This window comes from Neoarius graeffei, chromosome 23 (assembly GCF_027579695.1).
Source record: "Neoarius graeffei isolate fNeoGra1 chromosome 23, fNeoGra1.pri, whole genome shotgun sequence".
Taxonomy (NCBI): Eukaryota; Metazoa; Chordata; class Actinopteri; order Siluriformes; family Ariidae; genus Neoarius; species Neoarius graeffei.
The window spans coordinates 26,149,290-26,164,289 of NC_083591.1; the positions used below are offsets into that span (position 1 = coordinate 26,149,290).

General features: G+C 37.0%; 1 protein-coding gene across 11 annotated transcripts in view; it reads left to right on the forward strand.

Annotated features, from left to right (window-relative positions):
- arhgap12a (Rho GTPase activating protein 12a) overlaps positions 1–15,000 on the forward strand; it is a 261,188-nt gene that overhangs the window by 95,158 nt on the left and 151,030 nt on the right. The window lies entirely within an intron of this gene.

Here is a 15,000-nt window from a genome sequence, read left to right on the forward strand (position 1 = left end):
TTTCTGTGGCAGAATTATTGTACAACAAAGAAAAAATAGAATAGGAAAAAAAAAGAATTTGGTGCACAATTTTTTCCGACTTCAATACAGGGTCCATAATATACATACAGCACACCTAATATTTGGTTAAATGTTCCTTAGCAAGTTTCACCTTGACCAGATAATTTTGGCATCCATCAACAGACTTCTGGCAGATTTCTGGTTGGATATTTGACATTATTAATTAAATTAATTAAATTTGTGTGTTTCCTGGTACAGACCAAGTCCAAATATTTTTGATAGGGTTGAGGTCAGGACTTGTTTTAAGCTTAATATTCCATTCCACAGCAAGCTTTGATGTGTGTTTGAGGTCATTGTCTTGTGTCCAAGTTTCAGCTGTGTTTGAGGTTATGCTGAAGAATTGATTGATTGATTGATTGATTGATTGATTGATTGATTGATTGATTGATTGATTCCGAACAGTAAAGAAGATATAAAAAAATAAATAAATAAAAAATGCAATCATCATAAACAGAATAGCGTAGCCACAAGGCAGTAAATAATGTTCGGAAAGGATTAGGAAGAAGTAAATAACTTATCAAATCCTAACCCTCTATACCACCGCTAATCAAACGTCACTTTCCACCATAATAAACTATATATACAAAAGAAAACAAAATCAACAAAAAAACAGAAAACAGACCAAGACATACCAACATGGTATAATATTGACCAAATCATATATACAGATACTTATGCATATATACACACATACAATACATATATACAGTACATGCATATATACATACCTATAACTATACACATCCATACATAGATACCCATATCATAATTATGCATATTATGCTTATATTACATACAATTATGCACACATATATATATATATATATATATATATACACATACACACACACACACACACACACACACACACACACACTCACATCACATTTTATATAATATATATACTAGTGCATCTCAAAAAATTGGAATACCATGAAAAAGTTCCTTTTTTTCATAATTTAATTCAAAAAGGTAAACTTTCATATATTCTATATTCATTACATGTAAAGTGAAATATTTAAAGCCTTTTTTTGTTTTAATTTTGATTATGGCTTATAGCTCATGAAAATCAGAAATCCAGTATCTCAAATTATTAGAATATTCCCCAAGATCAATAAAAAAAAAGGATTTACAAGACAGAAATGTACAACTTCTGAAAAGTATATTCATTTATACACTCGATACTTGGTTGGGGCTCCTTTACCATGAATTACTGTATCAATGCGGTGTGGCATGGAGATGATCAGTCTGTGGCACTGCTGAGGTGTTATTGAAGCCCAGGTTGCTTTGATAGTGGCCTTCAGCGTATCTGGGTCGGGTGTTTTTCATCTTCCTCTTGACAATACCCCATAGATTCTCTATGGGGTTCAGGTCAGGTAAGTTGGCTGGCCAGTCAAACACAGTAGTATCATGGTCAGCAAACCATTTGGTAGTAGTTTTGGCACTGTGGGTAGGTGCTAAGTCCTGCTGGAAAAGGAAATCAGCATCTCCAAAAAGCTCGTCAGCAGATGGAAGCATGAAGTGCTCTAAAATCTCCTGGTAGATGGCGGTGTTGACTTTGGACTTGATAAAATACAGTGGACCAACACCAGCAGATGACATGGCACCCCAAATCATCACAGACTGTGGAAACTTCACATTGGGCTTCAAACACCTTGGATTCTGTGCCTCTCCACTCTTCCTCCAGACTCTAGAACCGTGATTTCCAAATTAAATGCAAAATGTACTTTCATCTGAAAAGAGGACTTTGGACCACTGAGCAACAGTCCATTTCTTTCTCTCCTTAGTCCAGATAAGACACTTCTGACATTGTCTCTGTCTCAGGAGTAGCTTGATATTAGGAATGCGAAAGTTGTATCCCCTTTCTTGAAGATGTCTGTTCGTGATGGGTCTTGATACACTGACACCAGCCTCAGTCCACTCCTTGTGAAGCTGTCTCAAGTTCTTGAATCAACTTTTCTTGACAATCCTCTCAAGACTGCAGCCATCCCTGTTGCTTGTGCACCTTTTCCAGCCACCCTTTTCAGCAATGACCTTTTGTGGCTTACCCTCCTTGTGGAGGGCATCAGTGATCATCTTCTGGACAACAGTCGAGTCAGCAGTCTTCTCCATGATTGTGGTTGTGTGTACTGAACTAGATCGAGAGATGCACGGTGTTCATACTGTTTTACTCAAACTCGAAATGAAATATTCTAATATTTTGAGATGGTTTTTTTTGTACTGTATGCCATACGGATTAAAATTAAAATAGAAAAATGCTTGAAACATTTTAGTTTATGTGTAATGAGTCTATAATATATAACATTTTCACTTTCTTAAATAACTGATGGAAAATATTGAACTTTTTCATAATATTCTAATTTTTTGAGATGCACTAGTGTATACAGTGGTGCTTGAAAGTTTGTGAACCCTTTAGAATTTTCTATATTTCTGCATAAATATGACCTAAAACATCATCAGATTTTCACACAAGTCCTAAAAGTAGATAGAGAACCCAGTTAAACAAATGAGACAAAAATATTATACTTGGTCATTTATTTATTGAGGAAAATGATCCAATATTACATATCTGTGAGTGGCAAAAGTATGTGAACCTCTAGGATTAGCAGTTAATTTGAAGGTGAAATTAGAGTCAGGTGTTTTCAATCAATGGGATGACAATCAGGTGTGAGTGGGCACCCTGTTTTATTTAAAGAACAGGGATCTATCAAAGTCTGATCTTCACTACACATGTTTGTGGAAGTGTATCATGGCACGAACAAAGGAGATTTCTGAGGACCTCAGAAAAAGCGTTGTTGATACTCATCAGGCTGGAAAAGGTTACAAAACCATCTCTAAAGAGTTTGGACTCCACCAATCCACAGTCAGACAGATTGTGTACAAATGGAGGAAATTCAAGACCATTGTTACCCTCCCCAGGAGTGGTCAACCAACAAAGATCACTCCAAGAGCAAGGCGTGTAATAGTCGGCAAGGTCACAAAGGACCCCAGGGTAACTTCTAAGCAACTGAAGGCCTCTCTCATTAATGGCTAATGTTAATGTTCATGAGTCCACCATCAGGAGAACACTGAACAACAATGGTGTGCATGGCAGGGTTGCAAGGAGAAAGCCACTGCTCTCCAAAAAGAACATTGCCGCTCATCTGCAGTTTGCTAAAGATCACGTGGACAAGCCAGAAGGCTATTGGAAAAATATTTTGTGGACGGATGAGACCAAAATAGAACTTTTTGGTTTAAATGAGAAGCGTTATGTTTGGAGAAAGGAAAACACTGCATTCCAGCATAAGAACCTTATCCCATCTGTGAAACATGGTGGTGGTAGTATCATGGTTTGGGCCTGTTTTGCTGCATCTGGGCCAGGATGGCTTGCCATCATTGATGGAACAATGAATTCTGAATTCTACCAGCAAATTCTAAAGGAAAATGTCAGGACATCTGTCCATGAACTGAATCTCAAGAGAAGGTGGGTCATGCACCAAGACAACAACCCTAAGCACACAAGTCGTTCTTCCAAAGAATGGTTAAAGAAGAATAAAGTTAACATTTTGGAATGGCCAAGTCAAAGTCCTGACCTTAATCCAATGGAAATGTTGTGGAAGGACCTGAAGCGAGCAGTTCATGTGAGGAAACCCACCAACATCCCAGAGTTGAAGCTGTTCTGTATGGAGGAATGGGCTAAAATTCCTCCAAGCCGGTGTGCAGGACTGATCAACAGTTACCGCAAACGTTTAGTTGCAGTTATTGCTGCACAAGGGGGTCATACCAGATACTGAAAGCAAAGGTTCACATACTTTTGCCACTCACAGATATATAATATTGGATCATTTTCTTCAATAAATAAATAACCAAGTATAATATTTTTGTCTCATTTGTTTAACTGGGTTCTCTTTATCTACTTTTAGGACTTGTGTGAAAATCTGATGATGTTTTAGGTCATATTTATGCAGAAATATAGAAAATTCTAAAGGGTTCACAAACTTTCAAGCACCACTGTATATATTTATATATCCATATGTACCCATACCCACATATATACACTTATATTATCAATAGAATGTTATTGTAATTCCTCCTCCCTATACCTCATAAAGATCTGTTCCTTATACCTTTTTTTGAACTGGTTTATACTTGCACATTTCATGAGCTCCACATTCAAACTGTTCCATAGCTTTACTCCACAAATAGAAATACTGAACATTTTTAACGTTGTCCTAGCACTGCAAATTTTAAATTTCAATTTCCCCCTAAAATTATAGCCTCCCTCTCTATCCGAGAGCATTGTTTGGATATTCCTTGGTACTTTATCATTCCTGACTTTGTACATTAATAAGGCAGTTTTATATTCTATAATATCCCTGAATTTTAAACGTTTTGAATTTAAGAACAGTGAATTAGTATGATCTCGGTAACCAGCATTAGGAATTATTCTTATAGCTCTTTTTTGTAGTATAGTTATTGTATGAAGCGAACATTTATACGTATTTTCCCCACACCACTGAGCAGTAATTTAAGTACGGTAAAACCAGGGAACAGTAAAGAATGCGGAGTGAATTATAGTCCAGGACGTGCTTCGCTATACTCGACACAGATATGCTTCTTGATAGTTTAATTAGTATGTATTTTATATGTGATTTCCAATTAATTCTATCATCTATTATTACCCCAAGAAATTTATTATTAGAAACTTTCAATATCAACACCATCTACCTGTACATTTATTGCCCTATTTATTTTATAATTATTAAATAGCATGATTTTTGTTTTAGACAGATTTAATGATAATTTATTTCGATCAAACCAACTTTTTAACCTGCACAATTCTGAAGATTTTTTTCTAACTCATGTAAATTTGTTCCAGAACAAAACATATGTGTCATCTGCAAACAATACCATCTTAAATATCTTTGATACATTGCACATATCATTTATATAAAGAATAAACAGTTTAGGACCCAGTACTGACCCCTGAGGGACACCACAATCAATATTCAAACGAGTTGAGACAGTGTCACCCAACTTCACAAATTGTGTCCTGTTGCTCAAATAACTTCTTATCCAATTTAATACAACTCCCCTTATCCCATATTGTTCCATCTTATTAATATATCATGGTTAATAGAATCAAAAGCTTTTTGAAGATCAATAAATATCCCAGCGACATATTTATCATCTGTAGAGTTACTGATTTCTTCAATTGATTCCATTAGTGCCATCTCTGTTGATCTATTTGCTCTAAATCCATATTGACTATCACTGAGTAGTTTGTATTTTTCAATGAATTTATCTAATCTGTTATTGAATCGTTTTTCAAGAATTTTGGAAAATTGAGGAAGTAAAGAAACAGGTCTGTAATTTGTGAAGTTGTTTGTGTCCCCAGATTTATACAATGGAATTACTTTTGCTATTTTCATATTGCTTAGAAATGTACTGGTTTGAAATGACAAGTTACAGATGTATGTTAATGGTTTAGAAATCCCCCCAATAATAGTTTTCACTAGTTTCATATCAATATCATTACAATCTGTGGATATTTTATTACTACATTTATTAACTATATCAATAATTTCCTTCTCATCTACTGGTGTAAGAAACATAGAACAAGAATTCCTCTTTATAATATTATATTATCTATACAATCATCATTTGTTACCGGATCAGAGATATTTTGAGCTAATCTTGGTCCAACATTAACAAAAAAATTATTAAAACTATTAGCAACTACATCCATGTTATAATTTTCGATACCTTTGTCATTAAAGTATTTAGGGTAATGTATTTGTCCAGAGCCATCTTTAATAATGCTATTTAATATATTCCATATTCCTTTAATATTATTTTTGCTATTATATATTAATTTACCATAATAATCCTTCCTACATCTCCTTATGATACTTGTTAACTTTTTATATTTTTTTATATTTATTTTCTGCCTCTTTGGTTCTTAATTTAATAAATTCTCTATATAGTGTGTTTTTCTTCTTACAGGCATTTTGTAATCCCTTAGTAATCCAAGGTTGGTCATTATAGTTTTGTTTTGTATTATATTGCTTCAGTGGGCAATTTTTATCATATATAATAACTTAAGTATATTCAAATTATCATATGCTCTATCAATGTTATTCTCTATATAAACTGATTCCCAGTCTTGTATTAATAAATCATTATTTAATGCAAACATGGCTTCCTCAGTCCTAACTCTTCTATACTTAAGTTTATGGTCTATCACATTTCTCTTATGATTACAGTCATAAATTGTAAAAACTGGTAGATGATCACTATCATTGATTGATTAATATTCCACTTATGTTATTATCTATATGATTGGTAAATATATTATCTGTTAAGGTAGCACTATGGTTAGTAATTCTGGTGGGTCTGGTAATTTTTGCGTGGAGACATACTGTACATGGTATTAATAAATTCCTCAGTCATACTGTGCTTATTAGGGTTCAACAGATCAATATTAGTATCCCCACAAATGAAGATAACTTTTTTTTTTATTTTTATTATCTACTGTAAATGTCTTTTCTACCCAGTCCTTAAACACCTCTATACTAGTTTCTGGCGCTCTATATATACAGCTAATTAATACATTTCTACTTTTTTCAATATTCATTTTGATTGTTAAACATTCTAATAAGTTATCAATCACCGTTGTCATGCCATCTATTAGCTTATAATTCAAATTACAGTCCACATACACCGCCACTCCTCCTCCACTCTCAGAACTGCACTGAACTCCTTAGACTTTCCCTTTCTACTGTGTGTTGACCAAGCCAATGAGTGCTGTCAATATGTGCAGAAAGCGGTTTGGCATTGTCTTGCTAAAAGAAGGAAGGCCTTTCATGAAAAAGATTTTGTCTGGATGGCAACATATTGCTCTGAAATGTGTATATATCATTCAGCATTAATGATGCCTTCCCAGATGTGCAAGCTACCCATGTCATGTGCACTAATGCACCTTCATACCATCACAGATGCTGGCTTTTGAACTATGCACTGATGAGCCTGATGGTCCCTCTCCTCTTTAGCCTGGAGCACGTCATGTCCATGATTTCTAAAAATAATTTCTAATTTTGATTTGTTAGACCTCGGGACAATTTTCCACTTTGCCTCAGTCCATCATAAAAGAGCTTGGGCCTGGAGAAGGTGGTAGTGTTTCTGGATATTGTTTATATATGGTTTTAACTTGCATTTGTGGATGCAGTCATGAATTGTTTTCACAGCCAATGATTTTCTGAAGTGTTCCTGAGCCCATACAGTGATTTTCACTACATGCATGTGTCTGCTTTTAATGCAGTGTCGCCTGAGGGCCTGAAGCTTACAGGTGTAGGTACATTCAGTCCGTCTCTTTAAGAAACTACATTTCCCATCAGCCATCTTCCGCGTTGACGGGATCATCCACGTCACATCCTCCAGGAAGGCATAAACCACCCGGAAACTCCTAGCTCCTCCTCTTTCGGCGCCGTGAATCCAACACGGACACAGGGAGGATCGTTTGCTCCGCCGAGCAAACCCCAGAAAGACGTCTTTTCTTTTCCTCAAGAATCAGAGTTTTGCGCTTTCCTTTCACCTTTGGCCACGGTAGATTCTCGGATCGCGCGATTTTAAACTCGGCTTGAGTTACAACCGGTTTATTCATTATCAGTACGTACGGACTGCAGCCCAACAGTTCAATTAAAAATTAGGAGTGACGGAATTCCTCCTAATTAAACAGCTGTGCACAATATTCTGATCAGAGACTCTCTTCTCATCACGAGCGACCATGCATCGAACCAAGGGATCCTCTGCTCCACGGAATCGATTCACGGAGACCTCCACAACGGTGAAACTCCAAAGTCTTGGAACATCTCTTCATAATTTTGCTAAAGGCAAGATACTGAGTAAGACTGGCATTTGGGCAGATAAACCTAGTCTTAGGAATTAGCTTTTATCGAACTAGTGTGAATTTAAACTCGAATGGTTTAATTGTTTACACTGTTCGACACACAGCGTGTTGAATTGATGATTGTTATATTTTGTTTTAATCTCTCAATTGTTTTAATAGATAGGCTGTGCATGCTTCTCTTTATTCCTTACTAACATACTTAATTTCCTTATCACACATTTTTACCTTATCAAGGTTTCAGTGGATTCAGTACTGTTATAAGCTAGTGAAATTAGCCTACGGCTAATTTCTTTTGTCCCGTTAGCATCCAAAGCTAAGTGTATTGTCTTAGAAACATGTGGCGGTCCTCCCCCACTCACAAACACACCTTAGCTAGCATCCCTTTGTCTTAGCTTAGCCACACGAGGTTAATCTAGGCCTACACGAACACGTGGTCACCAGGCCTGACACAAACACGTGGTCACAGGCCTCACAAATACACCTCAGTTAGCATCCCACGCTAGCTTCTTTCTTTTGCTAGGCCATAGGCCTTACCATGTGGTCAACTCCTCCCCCCACAAACACACGTGGAGTTAGCTACCAGAGCTAATCCTTTTTGTAGGCCACACACACAAGGTCTCTCTCTCTCCACACACAAACACACCTTAGCTAGCATTCCTTTGTCTTAGCTAAACACAAGGCTAATCTAGGCCTCCACACGTGGCTACATGTCTCACAAACCCACCTTAGCTAGCATTCCTTTGTCTTAGCTTAGCCACACGAGGTTAATCTAAGCACACACAAACACGTGGTCACCAGGCCCCACCAGGCCTGACGCACACACGTACCTAGCTAGCATCCCACGCTAGCCTTCTGCTCAGGCCATAGGGCCTTTCACACACACAGGCCACACACACAAGCACACATTAGCAACACGTGCTAATTCTTTGTTTTACTTAGATAACATTCCTTTGTCTTAGCTAGCAACCAAGCTAGGCCTCACCAGGCCTGACACACACAAACACATCTTAATTAGCACACAAAGCTAATCTTTTGTTTTCCACACAACACACTCACACACACACACACGCGCGCTCATCAAGTATATCTCACTGTTTGTATATATTTCAACTGCCGTTATCCATTTTTATCTTTGTTATAATAAATTCATTTATTATTGAAACTGCGTGTTTATTTGTGTTCTAATATTTATGAGGTCACACAATCTCCCAAAGAATTCAAAAAGGTGCATATAAGTTATGTAATACGGTAAGTGATCATAATAATTTGGAATATACCATAATTTAGCTGTTTGGTAGTTTATTATTAAGTACCAAAATTAATGGTATTAATTAATGAGACTGATTCCATGAGTGATTTAATGATAAACGAGACTGATTCAATTTAAACGATTCAAATGAGACTGATTCAATTTAATTATTAACCTTTAAATTTAATGAGACTGATTTAAGGAGATTGCTCACTCAATTACCCAAATGCACCTACACAGGCATCCAGTTTCAGTTTTCAGCCTTGTCTCTTGCATAGAGAGATTTCTCCAGATTCTCTGAATCTTTTAATTATGTACCATAGATGCTGTGATCCCCAAATTCTTTGCAATTTTACATTGAGGGACATTATTCTTACATCGTTGCACTGTTTGCCCACGCAGTCTTTCACAGAGTGGTGAACCTCTCCCCATCTTTACTTCTGGGAGACTCTGCTTCTCTGGGATGCTCTGCAGCTATGATATAAAAAAAATTCAGTATCTCCATCTGGAGATCTAACCATTGCTTGAGTATCTTTGTAGAGCATCATAATAGCATTTACTGTTTCATTTGGTAAGCTGTATGTCAGTAGGCTCTGTTCCATCTTGCCTCTATGTATTGAGTCAAATGCTTTGGAGAAATCAACAAAAAACAGAACTACTTTTAGATTTCTAGCTCTCACCTCTTCAAGTATTTGACAGAGAGTCAGAATTTGAGATGATGTAAATCTGTTTTTGCGAAAACTGTTTTGATTTCTTCTAAGTATCTTCTCCATTTCAGGTCTAATGCGGTTCAGGAGCATTGCATTATGTACCTTGGCTGCTATTGCTGTTAGTGTTATTCCTCAGTAATTTTTTGTTGTACCAAAGTCACCTTTCTTGGGGAAAGGGAGAATGCATCCTTTTGTCCATCTTTCGATGTGATTCTGATAATAAACTTTGTTGCAGAGCTTTAGGAGAACATCAAATTGTCTCGTTTTCCAAGCTTCTGGGGGTATTTCATCCAGACTAGCAGCTTTGGGTTTTTTAAGGGATCTAAGAACTGGATCTAGTTCGTCTTCACTGAAATTCCCAAGTTTAATATTGAGTTGGTGTTTAACAATTCATTGGATTGGAATGTCTACAATCTCCAGAGGCTTCCCTAAGAGGTTTTTAAAATGATCTTTCCACGGCCGGCATCTTTCCTCCTCACTGGCTGCTTTCAGTTTTGACTTAACTGGACGTTTTCTATGGCTGATTGCATTGATTGCCATGCTGTTGCAGACTGATTTAGTGGAGGTTTTTATTTTGTCAATTTGCGTTTGTATGTAGGCTTGCTGTTCTGTCCGGTAGATATCAGTAAGCTCTTTTTGGGCTTCTAAGAATAGTTTCATATTTGCTCTTGTCCTGCTCTTTCTGAGGATTGATGCTTCCTTTAGAGCTTCAGTTTGTTTTTTTGTTTTTTTTTGTACTGCCTCTGATTCCCAGGGCCCTCTATTTTATCTTTGGCTTCAGTGGTATGCATTCTTCTGCTGCTTGTTGATGAACTTGTATGAAGTTATCATACTCCTCATTTGCATTAATATCATCAGAGACTTGTTGAAGGGTATCGGAACAATTTCTTAGGGAAATGGTTTATTTATTGCAGATGTCTAAGTTCTTGAGGTTCTCAGTCAGATGGTTTTCTTTTGGTTTGTTGTTTTTTGTTTTTACGAAGGCTCAGATGGAATTTAGCTGTAAGAATTCGTTGATTCGAAGAGAAGTTGTCACAAGAGCTGCAGGCCTCACACTTGAACACTATTTATCCATTTTTTTTGTTTCCAGGCAGGTAATCTAACTGGGCTGTTTGATCCATTTGGATGAATGAAGGTCCATAGTTTACCAGTTCTCTTTTGATACTTAGTATTCAAACAGATCAGGCCTTTTTCTTTGATGAAGTCATCAAACTATTCTCCATTTTGATTCGTCAAGTCATGAAAACTGTGTTGGTATGAATGGATCTTTCCTAGATGAGCATTCATGTCTCCTCCAATTATAATTACATTGTGTCTTGGTATAGATTGAGCAAGTTGAAGAAAGGTTGTCATAGATGATGACTGTTCTCACTAGATATATTAGTTGGACTGTAGCACGAGATGACAGTAGTGTGTGGATTTCTGTTGAATGTTGCAGTTATCATTCTAGGTTGAACTTTCTCGGTGCAGTTTAGAGAATTCATTGCATGAGGACTAAGTAACATTCCAACCCCACCTATTGTTGAGTTGTATGAATTCTTTCAAGTGGAGGCTGAAATCATGGTCCATCCTTTACCAGCATCATGGTGTGCTGTGATAAACATGGAAAAACAATTACCTTTTCCTTGACATGAAATGGGAAGTAATAATCAAACCACTTGGGACCAGCAGTGCATGAAACTTCTGTCTCTTGCCTGTGCATTATTCAATATCTATTAATTTAGTAGAGGTGGCCTACACTTTTGTCATGTCTTTGTTTAAATAAACTTAACGCACACATTTCCAAGAATTGTGACAGCAAAGTTTTATCCTGAGGGATAATTTACAATAAAGCGAATAAAGTGTTAATAATGAAAATGTAATCTAATTACAAAATGTAGTCTACTTACATTTAAGTCAGGTGATTGTGGAGGCCAGGTCACCTGATTCAGCACTCGGTATATCATCGTATAAATAGTGTCACCCATTTACTTCGCCACGAAAAAAAAAAATGAAAGTGGAAGAAATCAAATTTTTGTTCATTGACTTAGCTAGATTGTCCTATGTTCTGAAAATAATAATTGTTTATCAAGATCACCTTTTATTTTTTGTTTTGAGGAGGCCAAAGGATGTATGTAAGAATCTAAGGACATCATGCCATGTAAAGAAAACTGATATAGAATTAATAGATTCAGAATCTGTTTATCCTGTGGGGTTTTTTTTCAATTAAAGCAGATACACAGAACCTTTTTATTTTTAAATAAATTTCTGAGTGGATAGCATCTCCATCCTTGACCCTTGTATGCTGCAAAATTTGGAATTTTTTTTTTTTTTTTGAGAGTTAAAATCGACTGCAAAGTTGGCATTCAAGCTGCCCCACTGAGCCAACCAGCCCTGAGTGCGTGACGTCACAGCGGTAACTGGTTTTAAGGCCGAGGCCTTTGACAGCTATAGACCAAAGTCATATAAATAAAAATTTATGGTGAAAGTAGGAAATAGTGTTACCAGCTTGTTAAACTAAGACTGATTTGACTTCATTGATTGTGGGTTGACTCTCATTAAAACAGGATAGGTGTTATAACTTGTACAACATACATGTACATGCATGCATTTTCACTGATAAAACGTAAAAGGCTAATTAGATAATCAGATGAACTGAGACAATCACATTCTGAAGCAAATTAAATAATCTTATACCAGTAACTTAAACACACAATACAAGTTACATGTATTAATCTAAATGCAGGTTAACAACGTGTTTTTGTTGTTTTGTATCCAAATGAGAGTCGGAGCTTACCCATCTGTGTTCTCGCTTCTTGAAGGCAGATTGTTTTGAAACAATCTGACTTTCAGTTGTTCGTTCAGTTCTCCATTCATTTGCTTCTTCCACGTAAGGGCGAGATGGCAGCAATATCCAGCAGAGAAAACAGATGGCTGCTCCACTCATTCTCCATTTTCTCCATACAGAGTACTCCACCATTACTGCTTGGCTCAGGCAATTACTAAAACCTGGGACGGGATGTCACCGGTTTTAGCAACAACTGCGGGGAGGTCACTGCCTGAACAATAGGTCACGTTCTGTTCCGTCCCGGGTTTTACCAACAACCCTCATCTCACACTCCAGGAGAACTGGTGTAACTGAACTTGCTTTCCCTTTTTTTAAATAAATAAATAAAACGAATACTTTTCTTGTAGTTTTCTTTAATTGTTGGTCCTGCACCCTCTTTCAATACAGGCTTATAGCCAATGCTCCTCAACAGATCAAAGGTCTTGCACGAATCCTCAGTAAAATGTGCAGAGCAGAGGAGAGACCACTTTGTAGGTGCCCGCAAAACGTGTCCAAACCTTTTGCAATTTGAACATTCTTGGGCCATGAATGCAACGAAAATCCACTTTGTCATGTTGCTGCACCGGCCAGCAACACATCTATGTGGCATGGCAATAAATTAGCTCAAAATGGAGGCTCGGAGTTGCAGTCAGCTCTGTGTTTTTAGTATAGCAGAAATGGCAATGAGACCGATAGACTTCCAGCTGTGACATTGCAGACGTCAAGGTCATTCACTCAGACCACTACCTATATAAATCACTTTCATCATAAAAATTACTATATTAGATTTGTTGTTAACACTTAACTATTCCTGTACCATTCTTGAGGTTTCAGGGCATTTATAAACGAAAGTGAGGCCATGGTTCTGCGTATCTGCTTTAAGGATAGGGAAGGTAACCCAACTGAAAGAACTGCTGTGTTTCTGCATGACAAACTCAAATAGTTAGATGCAAACACATTTATTAATTTATTCATTCACTTATTTGTTTTATGCTACATGAGCAGTATTTCTGCCCACTGCCTTATCGTGGACCGGGTGAAGATTCTTCATGTTTTTGCCAGCAACTATTCACAAGAAGCTACAACAACCATCTGCAAACTGACATACTTTATATACGTATCTGGTCTAAGCCTTGGTCAGAAACTCATGTTTCTGACAAACGTGTCAGTCAGACAACTGACGTGAGACACGGAGATGCATCAATTGACATTAGTGATTCATTAAAATGGAGCAGGAAAGTTTGATAGATCGACATTTTGGCAAAAGCAAATTTAACTATCTCCAAATTATGAGGAAAAACAACTTCAACAAAATGGGCAGCATTTTGCTTCTCTTTTAATAATAATAATAATTAGTTCAGTTTATATAGCGCCTTACTCACATCCAAAGTCACTTTACAATTTAAAAAAAAAAGATTCCACCAAAAGAGGGTCAGGATGTAATTCCAACAGCATAGCTACCCACAGTCTCACCAAAAGGCGTGACATCATCTGTTTCTAATGTCATGCATATGACCGATGTCACATTTAGCGAAAATTTTACTAAAATTGGTGCAAACTTAAACTTGCTTGTGGTTGTTTTCTGTCATAACATTGGAAAGAAATAATCATATGCATACATCACACTCGCAGGAAATGACTTCTTTCTGTTTGGCTTTGACATAATTCCCTTACCTCAGTCTGGCTTGGTGACTGAGATGATGTTATGGAAATGAAGTGTATGTATTTAAATGATTTGAATGGCACTATTCACAAATGGGGGGGAAGCCATGGCCAAATGGTTAGAGAAACAGCTTTGGGACCAAAAGGTCACTGGTTCAATTCCCTGAACCAGCAGGACTGACTCAAGTGCCCAAGTGAGCAAGGCGCCTAACCCCCAACTGCTCTGGCAAGAGTGGTGGCATACCTTGTGTCTGATTAGCCAGAGTAAAACTGATGATGTAATTATCAGTTTGGGCAAGAACCCAGCCATAACTAACTAAAAACTCACAAATAAATGCACACCCAATCAAAACTTCTCCTGTCCAGAAATCTTGGGCAATTCCCAGTAAAATCCACTCAAGGTTTCTGATTTTCATTGCCTCAGGTATAACGTCAGTGTAGTGACTAGATCCATGATGAGTGATGGTCCAGGTTCTGTGGTCGCTTCATCACAAAATAAGGCGTAAACAAAGACAACTATTGGTTTTATAAGATTCAAAAAGTTTAAATTAGGAGCACTGAGAACAGTGTATTATAAATACCATGACACCAACACATCAGAATGTGGCCAGTGCAAAGTTACGAA